This window comes from Pseudophryne corroboree, chromosome 1, assembly GCF_028390025.1.
Source record: "Pseudophryne corroboree isolate aPseCor3 chromosome 1, aPseCor3.hap2, whole genome shotgun sequence".
NCBI lineage: Eukaryota > Metazoa > Chordata > Amphibia > Anura > Myobatrachidae > Pseudophryne > Pseudophryne corroboree.
This window is the reverse complement of record NC_086444.1, coordinates 383,660,537-383,677,270: the sequence shown is the minus strand read 5'-3', so window position 1 is coordinate 383,677,270 and position 16,734 is coordinate 383,660,537. Positions and strand designations below refer to the sequence as shown.

The following is a 16,734-nucleotide window of genomic DNA, read 5'->3' as shown; positions in this document are numbered from 1 at the left end:
TTTTCATTTGCCTCCCAGGGCGCCCCCCTCCCAGCGCCCTGCACCCTCAGTGACTGCCGTGTGAAGTGTGCTGAGAGGAAAATGGCGCACAGCTGCAGTGCTGTGCGCTACCTTAAGAAGACTGAGGAGTCTTCTGCCGCCGATTCTGGACCTCTTCTCGTTTCAGCATCTGCAAGGGGGCCGGCGGCGAGGCTCCGGTGACCATCCAGGCTGTACCTGTGATCGTCCCTCTGGAGCTAATGTCCAGTAGCCAAGAAGCCAATCCATCCTGCACGCAGGTGAGTTCACTTCTTCTCCCCTAAGTCCCTCGTTGCAGTGATCCTGTTGCCAGCAGGACTCACTGTAAAATAAAAAACCTAAGCTAAACTTTTCTAAGCAGCTCTTTAGGAGAGCCACCTAGATTGCACCCTTCTCGGCCGGGCACAAAAATCTAACTGAGGCTTGGAGGAGGGTCATAGGGGGAGGAGCCAGTGCACACCACCTGATCCTAAAGCTTTACTTTTTGTGCCCTGTCTCCTGCGGAGCCGCTATTCCCCATGGTCCTTTCAGGAACCCCAGCATCCACTAGGACGATAGAGAAAAAAGGATTCCTCCTCCACCTGTGCAGGACATTTCTGATAGCCTCTATCAGGGCCTGTATGCCCTGTGATAAGACAGCATATCCCCTGCTCGCATCCACCTGACCCTCCTCTGGATCTGATGTATCGTCATCAGTGTCATCCTGCATGAGCTGGGCCAGAGAACGCTTTTGTGGGCAAATGGTGGGGTTTTGAGACACTGGTCTGGGAATTGAATCTCTATTTATCAGGTCATCCATAGACTGTCTTAAAATTTGTGTCTCTTTCTCATTATTGGATAATTTAGTTGAAATATTCAATATCATCCCTTTAATGGAAGCTAACCATGGGGGTTATACCCCACTAGCCTGAGAATGAGCACTATCCTGGGTACAGGGTAGTGAGTCTCCGTCTCCAGGGGAAGAAAGGCACTCAGCCGTGCAGGAAACACAGGGGGTCATTCCGAGTTGATCGCTAGCTGAAAATGTTCGCTGCGCAGCGATGAAGCAAAAAAAACGGCACTTCTGCGTATGCGGCGCAATGCACATGCGCAACATACTTTCACAACGGCCGATGCAGTTTTACACAAGGTCTAGCGAAGCTTTTCAGTCGCAGTGCTGGCCGAAGAGTGATTGACAGGAAGTGGGCGTTTCTGGGTGTCAACTGACCGTTTTCAGGGAGTGTTTGGAAAAATGCAGGCGTGCTAGGAAAAGCGCAGGCGTGGTTGGGAGAACGCAGGGCGTGTTTGTGATGTCAAATCCGGAACTGAACAGTCTGAAGTCATCGCAAGCTAGGAGTAGGTCTGGAGCTACTCTGAAGCTGCACAATTTTTTTTTGCAGCCGCTCCGCGATCCTTTCGTTCGTACTTCTGCTAAGCTAAAATACACTCCCAGAGGGAGGCGGCTATGCGTTTGCACGACTGCTAAAAACTGCTAGCGAGCGATCAACTCGGAATGACCCCCCATAGTCCCTGGACATGGTAATGTGAAGGGACACACACATACACCCACACACAGAAGGGGAAAAACACAGTTTAACCCACACAGAGCCCCCAGGGAGACACAGATATTGGAGCCAGTCACACACAGCGCCGCTGTAGCCAAGAAATTATCAGCTGGGTCGCCACACTGTGGGGCCAATTCAGTAAGGTTAGCAAATTCTGCTAATCAGCAGAATTTGCTAATCTTTAGCACGCATGCTGGGGGCCGCCCAGTGCTGGGCAAGGCAGCCCAGCATGCTGACCGGCGCCTCCCCACTTCAACAAGCAGAAATTGCTAACAGCACACAATTTCTGCTTGTTAGCAGAAAGTAAGGATGACTCCTGCCGGCGCAGCTTAGCTGCGGCCGCAGGAGTCCCGGCGCCATTTTTCCTGTCGCAGCGGCTGCGTGTGACGTCACGCAGCTGCCGCGACTGCACCCGACACGCCCCCGTTCGCACGTACCAGCCCACCGTTTGGGCTGGCACACCCTCGCAACGCTCCGTTTTCGCCCAGAAAATGGAGCGTTGCCGCTTCCCTCCCGCCCCGCCTCTGCCTGATTGACAGGCAGAAGCGATCGCATTTTTTACGGCCCCCCGCAGAAAATAAGGACGCATGCGCAGTAGGGCCCGCTGCGCATGCGCCCGTGGCACCCCCACAATAATTCCGTACGACTCTCTACTTGCGATCCGTACTGAATTATCCCCTAAGTCCCTTAAGAGTACTTAGTACTTAATACTTAACACTGCTCCCCCCCTTCTAAGACTCCCCGGTACCCCTGAGGAGACTTGGAGTCTTTGTGGAGGAGCTGCGCTTCCCTGAGATTCCTGTCAGAGCATGCTGCAGAGGGAAAATGGCGCTGGTGAGCTGCTGGATCCGCTCTCAGTGAAGCCCCGCCCCCTTAATGGCGCTCGGCTTCCCGCTTTTATTTAGACTGGCCTGAGGTAAGTTTCAGACTAACAGAGGGTTAAAACGCTTGTCAGCCATGGGTGCCAGTGTGGGTATCATTGGTGGCTCAGCGCGCCCCTCACAGCGGGACACACGCAGCCGCATGCCCTTCTGAATCCCCTGGAGTGCAGCCTGTACTCAATGCTGCGCTCCTACCCTTGTGCCGCCATTCCCGCCGGCGACCCACTAACCGGGACGCCGGCGCTGTACTCACCACTCTTCTTCTTCTGGCTCTGTTAGGGGTGGCGGCGTGCTGCGGGAGGGTACGCTGCACCGTGGTGTGGCCTGCGAATAACTCCCTCAGGAGCTCAGTGTCCTGTCAGCTGAGAAACTGGACCATTAACTCTCCATGAAGTTGGGCCGTTCTCCCCCCTAAGTCCCACGAAGCAGGCAGGCTGGTGCCAACCAGCCCTGCCTGAAAACAACAAGATAGAAAATAAATGCAGAAAACTCTTCAGGAGCTTCCCTATGCGTGACCGGCTCCTCCGGGCACATTTTCTAAACTGAGTCTGGTAGGAGGGGCATAGAGGGAGGAGCCAGTGCACACTATTGATTTCTTAAAGTATCCAAGGCTCCTAGTGGACCCGTCTATACCCAATGTTACTAATGTGAACTCCAGTATCCTGTAGGACGTAAAAGAAATAAAAAAATGTGTACAGTTTTCTCATGGATTGTTACCTTTATATCAACTAGAACTAGAAATGTCTCTAACCTCTGCTGTTATAACATCACTGTTTATTCTGTGTTTGGCTTCCTGATTTTTTTCCCCACATACATTTTGATGGATTACATACAAGAACTCCTATTTTCTCTGAATCACAATACATTGGGTCAACCCATATATTTTAAACCAGTTACAAGTCTTTGTTTTAGCTACAAAGATGCGTACCTTCCTTTGCAGGCAACAAATAATATCAATAGTGAATACATTAAACATATTCAATTATTAATGTTTAATTTGTCCTGTAGTATAAAGGATCAGATCACAGATGCCAACATAATGAGTGGAGTGAGAAAGGATGGATACTGAATCCTTTTGATGGATCTTGCAGGGAATATAACAAAATGTATGTAATTTAGGTTCATGATTCTGGTCATCCTACAAAACTGCTTACATAAAGCAAGACAGATCATAGGGGGTCATTCCGAGTTGATCGTAGCTGTGCAAAATTTTGCACAGCTACGATCAACTTTCCTGACATGCAGGGGGACGCCCAGCATGGGGCTAGTCCGCCCCGCATGTCAGTCCGGCCCCCCTCGCAGAAGTGCAAAGGCATCGCACAGCGGCGATGCCTTTGCACTTAAGGAGTAACTCCCGGCCAGCGCAGTTTTAGCGAGCTGGCCGGAAGCTACCCCTCACTCCCTGGCCCGCAGCGGCTGCGTGTGACGTCACGCAGCTGCTGCGGCACGCCCACCGTTCGGTCTGGCCACCGCACCTACGAAACGGCGGCCAAACGCCGCCGTTTCGCCCCTGCCCGTCCATCGATCGCCTCTGCCTGTCAATCAGGCAGAGGCGATTGCTTTCCTGCCACTGCCGTCGGTCGTCCCACGTGCGCAGGCGCACAAAGGCGCCGGCGCAAGCGCAGCAGGGACCCGTTCACGTTCACTCTGCTACATGAAAACACAGCGAGCGAACGGGTCGGAATGACCCCCATAGAACGCGTGACCTGAAACCCTCATCAGAATGACATGTTATAAACTATTGTTCTAAGCATACCTGTCCTATGGGGAAAATGGAAAAAGGATTGTTACCACATGGACTAAGCGCGTTTAGGTGTACTGCGGCCAACACATACTCCCCACCCCACTGGGGGCAAAAGAAAATAAGAATTTACTCACCGGTAATTCTATTTCTCGTAGTCCGTAGTGGATGCTGGGACTCCGTAAGGACCATGGAGAATAGCGGCTCCGCAGGAGACTGGGCACAACTAAAAGAAAGCTTTAGACTAACTGGTGTGCACTGGCTCCTCCCACTATGACTCCTCCAGACTTCAGTTAGGATACTGTGCCCGGAAGAGCTGACACAATAAGGAAGGATTTTGAATCCCGGGTAAGACTCATACCAGCCACACCAATCACACCGTATAACTCGTGATACAATACCCAGTTAACAGTATGATAACAACTGAGCCTCTCCACAATAACCCTTTAGTTAAACAATAACTATATACAAGTATTGCAGACAATCCGCACTTGGGATGGGCGCCCAGCATCCACTACGGACTACGAGAAATAGAATTACCGGTGAGTAAATTCTTATTTTCTCTGACGTCCTAAGTGGATGCTGGGACTCCGTAAGGACCATGGGGATTATACCAAAGCTCCCAAACGGGCGGGAGAGTGCGGATGACTCTGCAGCACCGAATGGGCAAACTCTAGGTCCTCCTCAGCCAGGGTGTCAAACTTGTAGAATTTAGCAAATGTGTTTGACCCCGACCAAGTAGCTGCTCGGCAAAGTTGTAGAGCCGAGACCCCTCGGGCAGCCGCCCAAGAAGAGCCCACCTTCCTCATGGAATGGGCTTTCACTGATTTAGGATGCGGCAGTCCAGCCGCAGAATGTGCAAGCTGAATCGTACTACAGATCCAGCGAGCAATAGTCTGCTTTGAAGCAGGTGCACCCAACTTGTTGGGCGCATACAGGATAAATAGCGAGTCAGTCTTTCTGACTCCAGCTGTCCTGGAAACATAAATTTTCAGGGCCCTGACTACATCCAACAACTTGGAAGCCTCCAAGTCTTTAGTAGCCACAGGCACCACGATAGGTTGGTTCAGATGAAAAGCGGATACCACCTTTGGGAGAAATTGGGGACGAGTCCTCAATTCTGCCCTATCCATATGGAAAATCAGATAAGGGCTTTTACATGACAAAGCCGCCAATTCTGATACACACCTGGCCAAAGCCAAGGCCAACAACATGACCACTTTCCACGTGAGATACTTCAATTCCACGGTTTTAAGTGGCTCAAATCAATGTGACTTTAGGAAATTCAACACCACGTTGAGATCCCAAGGTGCCACTGGAGGCACAAAAGGGGGCTGAATATGCAGCACTCCCTTAACAAAAGTTTGAACTTCAGGTAGTGAAGCCAGTTCTCTCTGGAAGAAAATCGATAGAGCCGAAATCTGGACCTTAATGGAATCCAATTTTAGGCCCATAGTCACCCCTGACTGTAGGAAGTGCAGGAAACGGCCCAGCTGAAATTCCTCCGTTGGGGCCTTCCTGGCCTCACACCACCCAACATATTTTCACCATATGCGGTGATAATGGTTTGCGGTTACTTCTTTCCTAGCTTTAATCAGCGTAGGAATGACTTCCTCCGGAATGCCCTTTTCCTTCAGGATCCGGTGTTCAACCGCCATGCCGTCAAACGCAGCCGCGGTAAGTCTTGGAACAGACAGGGCCCCTGCTGCAGCAGGTCCTGTCTGAGTGGCAGAGGCCATGGGTCCTCTGAGATCATTTCTTGAAGTTCCGGGTACCAAGCTCTTCTTGGCCAATCCGGAACAATGAGTATAGTTCTTACTCCTCTTCTCCTTATTATCCTCAGTACCTTTGGTATGAGAGGAAGAGGAGGGAACACATAAACCGACCGGTACACCCACGGTGTCACTAGAGCGTCCACAGCTATCGCCTGCGGGTCTCTTGACCTGGCGCAATATCTTTCTAGCTTTTTGTTTAGGCGGGACGCCATCATGTCCACCTGTGGCCTTTCCCAACGGTTTACAATCAGTTGGAAGACTTCTGGATGAAGTCCCCACTCTCCCGGGTGGAGGTCGTGCCTGCTGAGGAAGTCTGCTTCCCAGTTGTCCACTCCCGGAATGAACACTGCCGACAGTGCTAACACGTGATTTTCCGCCCATCGGAGAATCCTTGTGGCTTCTGCCATCGCCGTCCTGCTTCTCGTGCCGCCCTGTCGGTTTACATGGGCGACCGCCGTGATGTTGTCTGACTGGATCAGTACCGGCTGGTTTTGAAGCAGGGGTTTTGCCTGACTTAGGGCATTGTAAATGGCCCTCAGTTCCAGAATATTTATGTGTAGGGAAGTCTCCTGACTTGACCATAGTCCTTGGAAGTTTCTTCCCTGTGTGACTGCCCCTCAGCCTCGGAGGCTGGCATCCGTGGTCACCAGGACCCAGTCCTGTATGCCGAATCTGCGGCCCTCTTGAAGATGAGCACTCTGCAGCCACCACAGCAGAGACATCCTGGTCCTTGGAGACAGGGTTATCAGCCGATGCATCTGAAGATGCGATCCGGACCACTTGTCCAACAGGTCCCACTGAAAGGTTCTTGCATGGAACCTGCCGAATGGAATTGCTTCGTAGGAAGCTACCATCTTTCCCAGGATCCGCGTGCAGTGATGCACCGACACCTGTTTTGGTTTTAGGAGGCCTCTGACTAGAGATGACAGCTCCTTGGCCTTCTCCTCCGGGAGAAACACTTTTTTCTGTTCTGTGTCCAGAACCATCCCCAGGAACAGTAGACGTGTCGTAGGGACCAGCTGTGACTTTGGAATATTTAGAATCCAGCCGTGCTGTTGTAGCACCTCCCGAGATAGTGCTACCCCGACCAACAACTGCTCCCTGGACCTCGCCTTTATCAGGAGATCGTCCAAGTACGGGATAATTAAAACTCCCTTCTTTCGAAGGAGTATCATCATTTCGGCCATTACCTTGGTAAAGACCTTCGGAGCCGTGGATAGACCGAACGGCAACGTCTGGAATTGGTAATGACAATCCTGTACCACAAATCTGAGGTACTCCTGGTGAGGATGGTAAATGGGGACATGCAGGTAAGCATCCTTGATGTCCAGTGATACCATGTAATCCCCCTCGTCCAGGCTTGCAATAACCGCCCTGAGCGATTCCATCTTGAACTTGAATTTTTTTATATATGTGTTCAAGGATTTCAAATTTAAAATGGGTCTCACCGAACCGTCCGGTTTCGGTACCACAAACATTGTGGAATAGTAACCCCGTCCTTGTTGAAGTAGGGGCACCTTTACTATCACCTGCTGGGAATACAGCTTGTGAATTGCCTCTATCACTGCCTCCCTGCCTGAGGGAGTTGTTGGCAAGGCAGATTTGAGCAAACGGCGGGGGGGGGGGGGGGGGGGGAGACGTCTCGAATTCCAGCTTGTACCCCTGAGATACTACTTGAAAGATCCAGGGATCCACCCGTGAGCGAGCCCACTGATCGCTGAAATTTTTGAGACGGGCCCCCACCGTACCTGGCTCCGCCTGTGGAGCCCCAGCGTCATGCGGTGGACTTAGAGGAAGCGGGGGAGGACTTTTGCTCCTGGGAACTGGCTGTATGCTGCAGTTTTTTCCCTCTACCTCTGCCTCTGGGCAGAAAGGACGCGCCTTTAACCCGCTTGCCCTTATGGGGCCGAAAGGACTGTACCTGATAATACGGTGCTTTCTTTGGCTGTGAGGGAACATGGGGTAAAAATGCAGACTTCCCAGCAGTTGCTGTGGAAACTAGGTCCGAGAGACCATCCCCGAACAACTCCTCACCTTTATAAGGCAAAACTTCCATGTGCCTTTTTGAGTCTGCATCACCTGTCCACTGCCGAGTCCATAACCCTCTCCTGGCAGAAATGGACATTGCACATATTTTAGATGCCAGCCGGCAAATATCCCTCTGTGCATCTCTCATGTATAAGACTGCGTCTTTAATATGCTCTACGGTTAGCAATATAGTGTCCCTGTCTAGGGTATCAATATTTTCCGACAGGGAATCTGACCACGCAGCTGCAGCACTGCACATCCATGCTGAAGCAATAGCCGGTCTCAGTATAATACCTGTGTGTGTATATACAGACTTCAGGATAGCCTCCTGCTTTCTATCAGCAGGTTCCTTTAGGGCGGCCGTATCCGGAGACGGTAGTGCCACCTTCTTTGACAAGCGTGTAAGCGCTTTATCCACCCTAGGGGATGTTTCCCAACGTGACCTATCCACTGGCGGGAAAGGGTACGTCATTAGTAACCTTTTAGAAAGTACTAGTTTCTTATCGGGGGAAGCCCACGCTTCTTCACACACTTCATTTAACTCCTCAGATGGAGGAAAAACTACTGGTAGTTTTTTCTCTCCAAACATAATACCCTTTTTTGTGGTACCTGGGGTAACATCAGAAATGTGCAACACATTTTTCATAGCCTCAATCATGTAACGTGTGGCCCTATTGGAAGTTACATTAGTCTCATCGTCGTCGACACTGGAGTCAGTATCCGTGTCGACATCTGTGTCTGCCATCTGAGGTAGCGGGCGTTTTAGAGCCCCTGATGGCTTTTGAGACGCCTGGGCAAGCACAGGCTGAGAAGCCGGCTGTCCCATATTCAGTATGTCGTCAAACCTTTTATGTAAGGAGTCGACACTGTCACGTAGTTCCTTCCACATAACCATCCACTCAGGTGTCGGCCCCGCAGGGGGTGACATCACATTTATAGGCATCTGCTCCGCCTCCACATAAGCCTCCTCATCAAACATGTCGACACAGCCGTACCGACACACCGCATACACACAGGGAATGCTCTGACAGAGGACAGGACCCCACAAAGCCCTTTGGGGAGACAGAGAGAGAGTATGCCAGCACACACCAGAGTGCTATATAACACAGGGATCCCACTATAAATGAGTGTTTTTTCCCTTATAGCTGCTTATATTATATATACTGCGCCTAAATTTAGTGCCCCCCCTCTCTTTTTTACCCTTATGTAGCTTGACACTGCAGGGGAGAGCCAGGGAGCGTCCTTCCAGCGGAGCTGTGAGGGAAAAATGGCGCCAGTGTGCTGAGGGAGATAGCCCTGCCCCTTTTCCGGCGGACTTCTCCCGCTTTTTCTGGAATTCTGGCAGGGGTATTTTTACACCTATATAGCCTTCCTGACTATATATGGTGTAGATTTGCCAGCCAAGGTGTATTATACCCCCCCCAGCGCCCTGCACCCATCAGTGACCGGAGTGTGAGGTGTGCATGAGGAGCAATGGCGCACAGCTGCAGTGCTGTGCGCTACCTTGTTGAAGACAGAAGTCTTCTGCCGCCGATTTTCCGGAACACTTCTTGCTTCTGGCTCTGTAAGGGGGCCGGCGGCGCGGCTCCGGGACCGAACGATCGAGGTCGGGTCCTGTGTTCGATCCCTCTGGAGCTAATGGTGTCCAGTAGCCTAAGAAGCCCAAGCTACCTCCAGTCAGGTAGGATCGCTTCTTCTCCCCTTAGTCCCTCGCTGCAGTGAGTCTGTTGCCAGCAGATCTCACTGTAAAATAAAAAACCTAAAATATACTTTCTTTCTAGGAGCTCAGGAGAGCCCCTAGTGTGCATCCAGCTCAACCGGGCACAAGATTCTAACTGAAGTCTGGAGGAGGGTCATAGTGGGAGGAGCCAGTGCACACCAGTTAGTCTAAAGCTTTCTTTTAGTTGTGCCCAGTCTCCGGCGGAGCGGCTATTCCCCATGGTCCTTACGGAGTCCCAGCATCCACTTAGGAAGTCAGAGAAAGTTCAGTTTTCTTCTTGAGTCTACTACAGTACAACCTTACTTACTATGGGGGTCATTCAGAGTTGATCGATCACTAGCTGTTTTTAGCAGCCGTGCAAACGCATAGTCGCTGCCCACGGGGGAGCGTATTTTTGCTTTGCAGAAGTGCGAACGCATGTGCAGCCGCGCTCAGCAAAAAGAGTTTGTGCAGTTTCTGAGTAGCTCAGAACCTACTCAGCGCTTGCGATCACTTCAGCCTATTCGTGTCCGGATTTGACATCATACACCCGCCCAGCCACGCCTGCGTTTTTTCAGACACGCCTGTGTTTTTGCAAACACTCTCTGAAAACGGTCAGTTGATACCCAGAAACGCCCCCTTACTGTCAATCTTCTTGCGGCCGTCAGTGCGACTGAAAACTTTGCTAGAAGCTGTGAACAACCACAAAAGCCTTTGAACCCGTACGTCGCGCGTGTGCATTGCGGTGCATACGCATGCGCAGAAATGCAGATTTTTAGCCTGAACGCTGCGCTGCGAACAACGGCAGTTAGCGATCAACTCGGAATGACCCCCAATATACAGTGAAAGATGAACAGTAGCAAACATGATTTCAATGATCACATGTCTGGGTCTCAGTTCATTCAATGTAAGGCCAACATTCCACGTGCAATTTCATCACCAGAATGTTGTTTGTCCATGTAGCAGCACATAATCCTCTATAGCCTCTATGAGAAAGATAGGCAGTACCTTCAACATACTGGCACTACAGTAAATACAGATATGTCCTCATACATCTTTAGCTGCAGTCATGTCAAACATCCCCTCTTGCCACACCAGGTCACTTGAGAATCTTAAGGGTTGTGTTGGGTTTTTTTTGCCAAAAATGTGTCTTAGTTGCTACTCAATGCGACAGGACAGACAAGGAGACTGTACTAATTAGTATATGTGACACTTGTATATTTGAGATGCGCACGCGTTGCCGCCTGCCGGGATCCCAGCAATCAGCATACTTATCCTGGAACAGCAGAGTACCAGCAAAGGGGAGGAGGGGTGTGGGGGGGGGAAATCGGGGGAATAGACCCTGTGGGTAGGCATTCTGACTGCCGGCATTTTGAGTGCTCGGGATTCCGGTGCCACCATGGTGACCGCCGGTCACATGACTGCATCCTGTATAATTGTGTATGACTGAGTCTCTGGGGGGAATTCAATTGTTTCTTCCTGTAGCCAGCACTAGAGGGCGCCCGACAGAGCAATTCAGTCGTTGCTCCATTCGTCCTTGATCAGTTGCGGGGAGACACATTTCAGCTCGCTAAAACTGACCTATTTGGGGGCCCAAACAGGTCAAACCCGGCCTTTCTGGGCATAATTGGAAATAAAAATTAGAAAAAATGACTGTTCCCCCCCCATAACTTTTAAACTGACATGGGTACACTTTCTACTAATTTGGGTAATATATGTTTAAACATACAAAATAAAAATAAAACTTGCGTCAACCTTTTTTTGTGGCCAACCATTTTCATGTTGACCATTTTGACCCTGTCGACCTTTTGTACTGTCTAGCTTTATCATATTGACCTTTTGACCCTGTCGACATTTTGACTGTCGACCTTCTGACTGACGATCTGACAATCCACCCCCTTAATAAATATAGCAATTTTTTTCCAGTACAAGTTCTGCTCTGCTCCGTATTACAGACTAAGTCACACACAATATACAAGAGTCATATATTAAATTAATACGCACAGTCTCCTTTTGCATCCTAGTTCATGTCTTTGTGACTAAGATGCATTTTTGGCAAAAACATAGATGCCAGGCGTTAGTAGAGTCATACGGGACCTGGCGGTTCACTCATGCCAGGCATCTTGCGCTGCATGGCATATTGAGGATAGATGTAGGAGGATGCATCTGTACCACTGTACAATTAACTAGTCTATGAGAAATACATTACACCTAAACAAATCAGATGACTATATCCAGAACGACCCATTGTGCCCACATACTGAACTTCTGTTGTGCACAGAGATTATGGAGATCAGATACATTACCCCCTCTGTACAGTCACCCGTGAGCAAGTGTTGGAAATAGTGGTAAAGCCAATGGGGGTAATTCAGAGTTGATTGTAGCAGCAAATTTGTTAGCAGTTGGGCAAAACCATGTGCACTGCAGGGGGGGCATATTTAACATTTGCAGAGACAGTTAGATTTGGGTGGGTTATTTTGTTTCTGTGCAGGGTAAATACTGGCTGCTTTAGTTTTACACTACAATTTAGATTTCAGTTTGAACACACCCCATCCAAATCTATCTCTCTCTGCACATGTTATATCTGCCCCACCTGCAGTGCACATGGTTTTGCCCAACTGCTAACAAATTTGCTGCTACGATCAACTCTGAATTAGGCCCTATGTACAGATGAGCCCCGTGGCACCAGAGGCTATTACATTGTATTATACAACATAGAATATGGTGGTAACTTCTAAGAAACTCTGCAGGAGATGCACTATACAATCGCAAATACATTAGGAGAACCATTAGTTAAAAAAAAAAAAAAAGGATGCACTATAAGTGGGAAATTCAGTTAGCTGTGGGTTTTTCCTCTGAGCCACAGGAGCTGTAAGGGGGGAGGCAAGTACTGATTACCCATGCCCGGGCTGCTGCATGTCGTCCCGTTTTCTGAGAGGAAAGAGCCTGGGGTCTGTGTGTCACCACGCAGACTTGCTGGTCTCGTAGCTGCCGCTTCTGTCAGACAGCCTAGTAGACTGGAGCTAACTCAGCTTGCCATCTGCGTGGAACATCGCGACCAGCTGAATCCCAACTTGCAACGTCAGTCGCAGTGCTGGGATTGCAGATACATGCAGGAGGTGTCTCTTCTACTGAGACATAGCCTGCATGACCCTCCTGGATATCGGACGGAAACACAATGCAGCATTGTATTTCTGTCCATCTCTGAATCAGCCCATTATTTTGCCTGTGGTGTGGCAGGGGTATGTCTGTGTTGGACAGTCCTTAAAGGCTTGGGCTGTGGGCCAAAAGCCTCTTTTTTTTTTAGTGCCCTGCCTTATAGTTTTTATTGTTTGATGATTAATTGCTGGCTATTTTACGATGGGAAAGAAAAGCAGCTCACGAGTCTGGGTACAATCATTTAATTTTGGGTGTGCTTCCTTCGTTGACTGTTCCACCCCACGGGGACAGCCAAGTAAAAAGATTGAGTGGATGCTCTTTGTTGTGTGTTATAGTTGAGTTCTGCACCTTGGGCTAAGGCCTCTTGTTGGTTATTGTGCATTGTGGATTGTTTGGATTCTGGCTGTCCTTTCTTTACCACCAAAGTATATATTATTTATATAAGTATATATTTCATTAAATAAACAGCTGATGTTATTTCTGCCAAATTTATGTCCCTGTCTCTTATTTAGTATTTTTGTTATTTGCACACGATACATCTCAATATACAAGGTGTTACCAGTTTCTTGTGCGCAAAAAAACCTCCTATAATGCAGCTAGTTAAGTATATCAGAGTAATGCATCCGTATTACTCAGGAAGGGTGATTTAGAAGAAGAAGATAGATATACACCATCTAGCGCTAAGGAGAATACCACATTCACAATATATTTTTCTATAAAGCACCACAAACAGACGTCTGCCACCAATATGAATAATAACACAATTGGTAGTACTTAACGTTTAGGAAAGTGGTCAACATATGGGCAGATATTTCTTAATCCATGGATATCGACAATTTTGTCATGTGAAAAGAAAAAAGACGTATAATTGTGCAGATTATTTCAAATAGGTTGCAGATTTTATTAAATGGATCCACTTACAAGTGTAGACTTTAAATTGAGCCTGATTGAATTCCAAAACTGGCAGAATACAGCAACGGACAGGTACATCAATTTTCAAGGTCGTAGGGGAACTTTCATGCAGACTCCATAATGAGAATGCACAATACCGTAAGGAAGAAATATAAATAGTGCGAGTACGTAAAAACAATCCAAAGTTTTAATACACATATGCACTTACAAAAACTTGATAGAAATACAGCATAACGGGTGCCCCACTGGCAAGACAGCAAAGGTAAGTTCCTGATGTCCGAGGAATAATCCAGTTCTCTACTCTGTCTTGATGACAGCAGAGTTCTCTGATGGGGACAGGCTCAATTTAAAGTCTACACTTGTAAGTGGATCCATTTAATAAAATCTGCAACCTATTTGAAATAATCTGCACAATTATACGTCTTTTTTCTTTTCACATGACAAAATTGTCGATATCCATGGATTAAGAAATATCTGCCCATATGTTGACCACTTTCCTAAACGTTAAGTACTACCAATTGTGTTATTACACGATACATCTCCTCAGATAGGTTTAAGGAATACGCAATTCTATGTGTTACTAAAAGCACTTTAGGTATAACGCAATGTGTTTACCCTGCATTTACAAAGGAACAAAAAATGCAACTGAAACACATTGCAAGCAAAACGCCAATGGGTATGGTAACACCAGAAGCCCTGGTTTCTAGTGCCATTCTCAGTGACCAGTACTTTGCAGGCATTAAAACCCCCCACATAGAATACATTGTAAAAAAACAAAAACTCAGTCACCGGTGAGCATAGTAGTAATACTGTAACTAGGGAATGTGCTTCAGTCCCCGAATGCCACTCTCACCCAATGTAACAGGTTTGTGACATCTTTGTATGCCTGCATCTAATGTAAGGTTTGCATGACACTTGTAAAAAAACATTTATGTCACCTTTTCACATCAAAATGCTTTGCTCCCCTGAGCTGTTATTACGCTATTAAAAAAAATTATATATATATATATATATATATATATATATATAATTTTTGTTTACAAACTAATTTAATAAAAAGTGGTTTGTAAATATTTTATTTACAACAAATGTAAATAACCTTTCTGTATTATATTTGGGTATATTTGGCCTACGGCTACATTGTGTTTGTTTTGCAAAATGAATAGCTTCTTCCAGGCACATTGTTATAATTATTATTAAATTCATAATATAACATACCAATATTCTATAAGAGGGATGCAATGTTTTGCCAAACACAGTAAACTGTTCAGCAAATGTACAGGTGATGTGCCATGGATAACATGTGTCAGTATAGCCTACACAAAATAAATGTACAAGTTGTGCAAACAATGAAATACAGTGAGCAGAAAGCATGCTAGCACAGAGTGCTGTGGGTCACATACAGTAAGTACACCCCGGGCTGCTCCTCGGCTACAGTGGAACGACATGCTACACGCAGACCTGCTAAACCAATATTTCCTGTAGAACGACAGAAAGCCATAATCCTGTTAGCTCCCAGGCTCCATGATTGTGCTTCATCACCCACACAGGCAGTGGGCAGAACAGATGCTCCGGCAGAGTAGAAGCAGGCAAGCACAAACCATCATTCATTATTTAGCACTGGAAAGAGCAAGGCCACCTTCAGGCTGAGCGACCGGGGCGACATGATAAAACCAGTAATGTGGCGGAGGCAGTGTGCCCACACAGGGTGGTAACAGGTTTCCTAATGGATTCATCTTTCCTAACGGTGCCATCAGTATATGCCCCTAGCAGGTGCATGCAGCCTCTCCCCAGCTAAGCCCATGTTCCCAGGCAGCTGTTATGTCCTCACCTGTTCCTGATGTATTGTACCCGCCCAGTTCGGGCTGCCAGAGAAGGGGGGAGCCGGTGGCCGGGCGCTGCTGCTGCTGCCGTCAGGCCGATGAACAGTGTGCACCAATGAGGAGATCCGGTCACCTCACCTGTCACAAACCGAGCCTGCTATTACTCCAGTCCAGCCAGCCAGCCAGCCAGCCAGCCAGCCAGGGGTTCCCGTGTATAATGAGAGCTGCTGAGGGTGCTCAGGGAGGAGCAATGTGTACAGATCCTGGAGTCATTAAAGGGACACAGCATTTCCATGTACTGATGACGTCGAGCTACAGCTTTAACCATTTCAACCAAATGTTACCAGAGCTAAGCGTCGTTATATATAGATGGATAGATAGATATGTATATATATATATATATATATATATATATAGATAGATAGATAGATATATATATGCATCTACAGTATATATAGATTTATAGGAGAAAAAAACGCCTGAATGTAACGTTATACTATACCTATATCTATATATATATATATATATATATATATATATATATATAAATATCATTATAGGGTCGCATTCTCATTTTCCATATTGTATCCACTGGGGTGTCACCCTCAATACAGCAAAGTGTCGACACATAGGTGATCAGATAGGGTCACTCTCTAGAATTTCATATGTGCAAATAACAATTTATTGGTTAAAATTGCATACTCATCTGTTTTCGGTCCATCCGGACCATCCTCAGGAGTCACACAGCATAATACAACTATAATGCATAGCCGGCTGCTGGACTGTGATGAGCTATGCATTATAGTTGTATTATGCTGTGTGACTCCCGAGGATGGTCCGGATGGACCGAAAACATTCAAGATGAGTATGCAATATTAACCAATAAATTGTTATTTGCAGATACAGTATGAAATTCTTGAGAGTGCCCCTATTTGGACATATATATATATATATATATATATATATATATATATTATAGATATATAATATAAATCTATATATGGATATATAGCTATTGTACATATAATGTAGGTATATAAGCAAAAAAACAATCTGAAATGTTGAAGGTTAATAAACAAGTTATGCTAAATGCTATTCAAAATTTTAGTACATAATGTAAAAGTGCATGGAATATAGTTTATTTTCAGTTAGTT

At 47.3% G+C, this 16,734-nt stretch overlaps 1 protein-coding gene across 2 annotated transcripts in view; it reads right to left on the bottom strand.

Moving 5' to 3' along the window:
• SLC7A4 (solute carrier family 7 member 4) overlaps nt 1–15,862 on the bottom strand; it is a 98,971-nt gene extending 83,109 nt beyond the window's left edge. The window contains exon 1 of one of the 2 annotated variants that reach the window (XM_063913165.1): nt 15,589–15,862. The gene's annotated coding sequence lies outside the window, so the exon portion shown is untranslated. The other variant, XM_063913166.1, reaches the window with a different exon arrangement.
• Nucleotides 15,863–16,734: the final 872 nt, after the last annotated feature.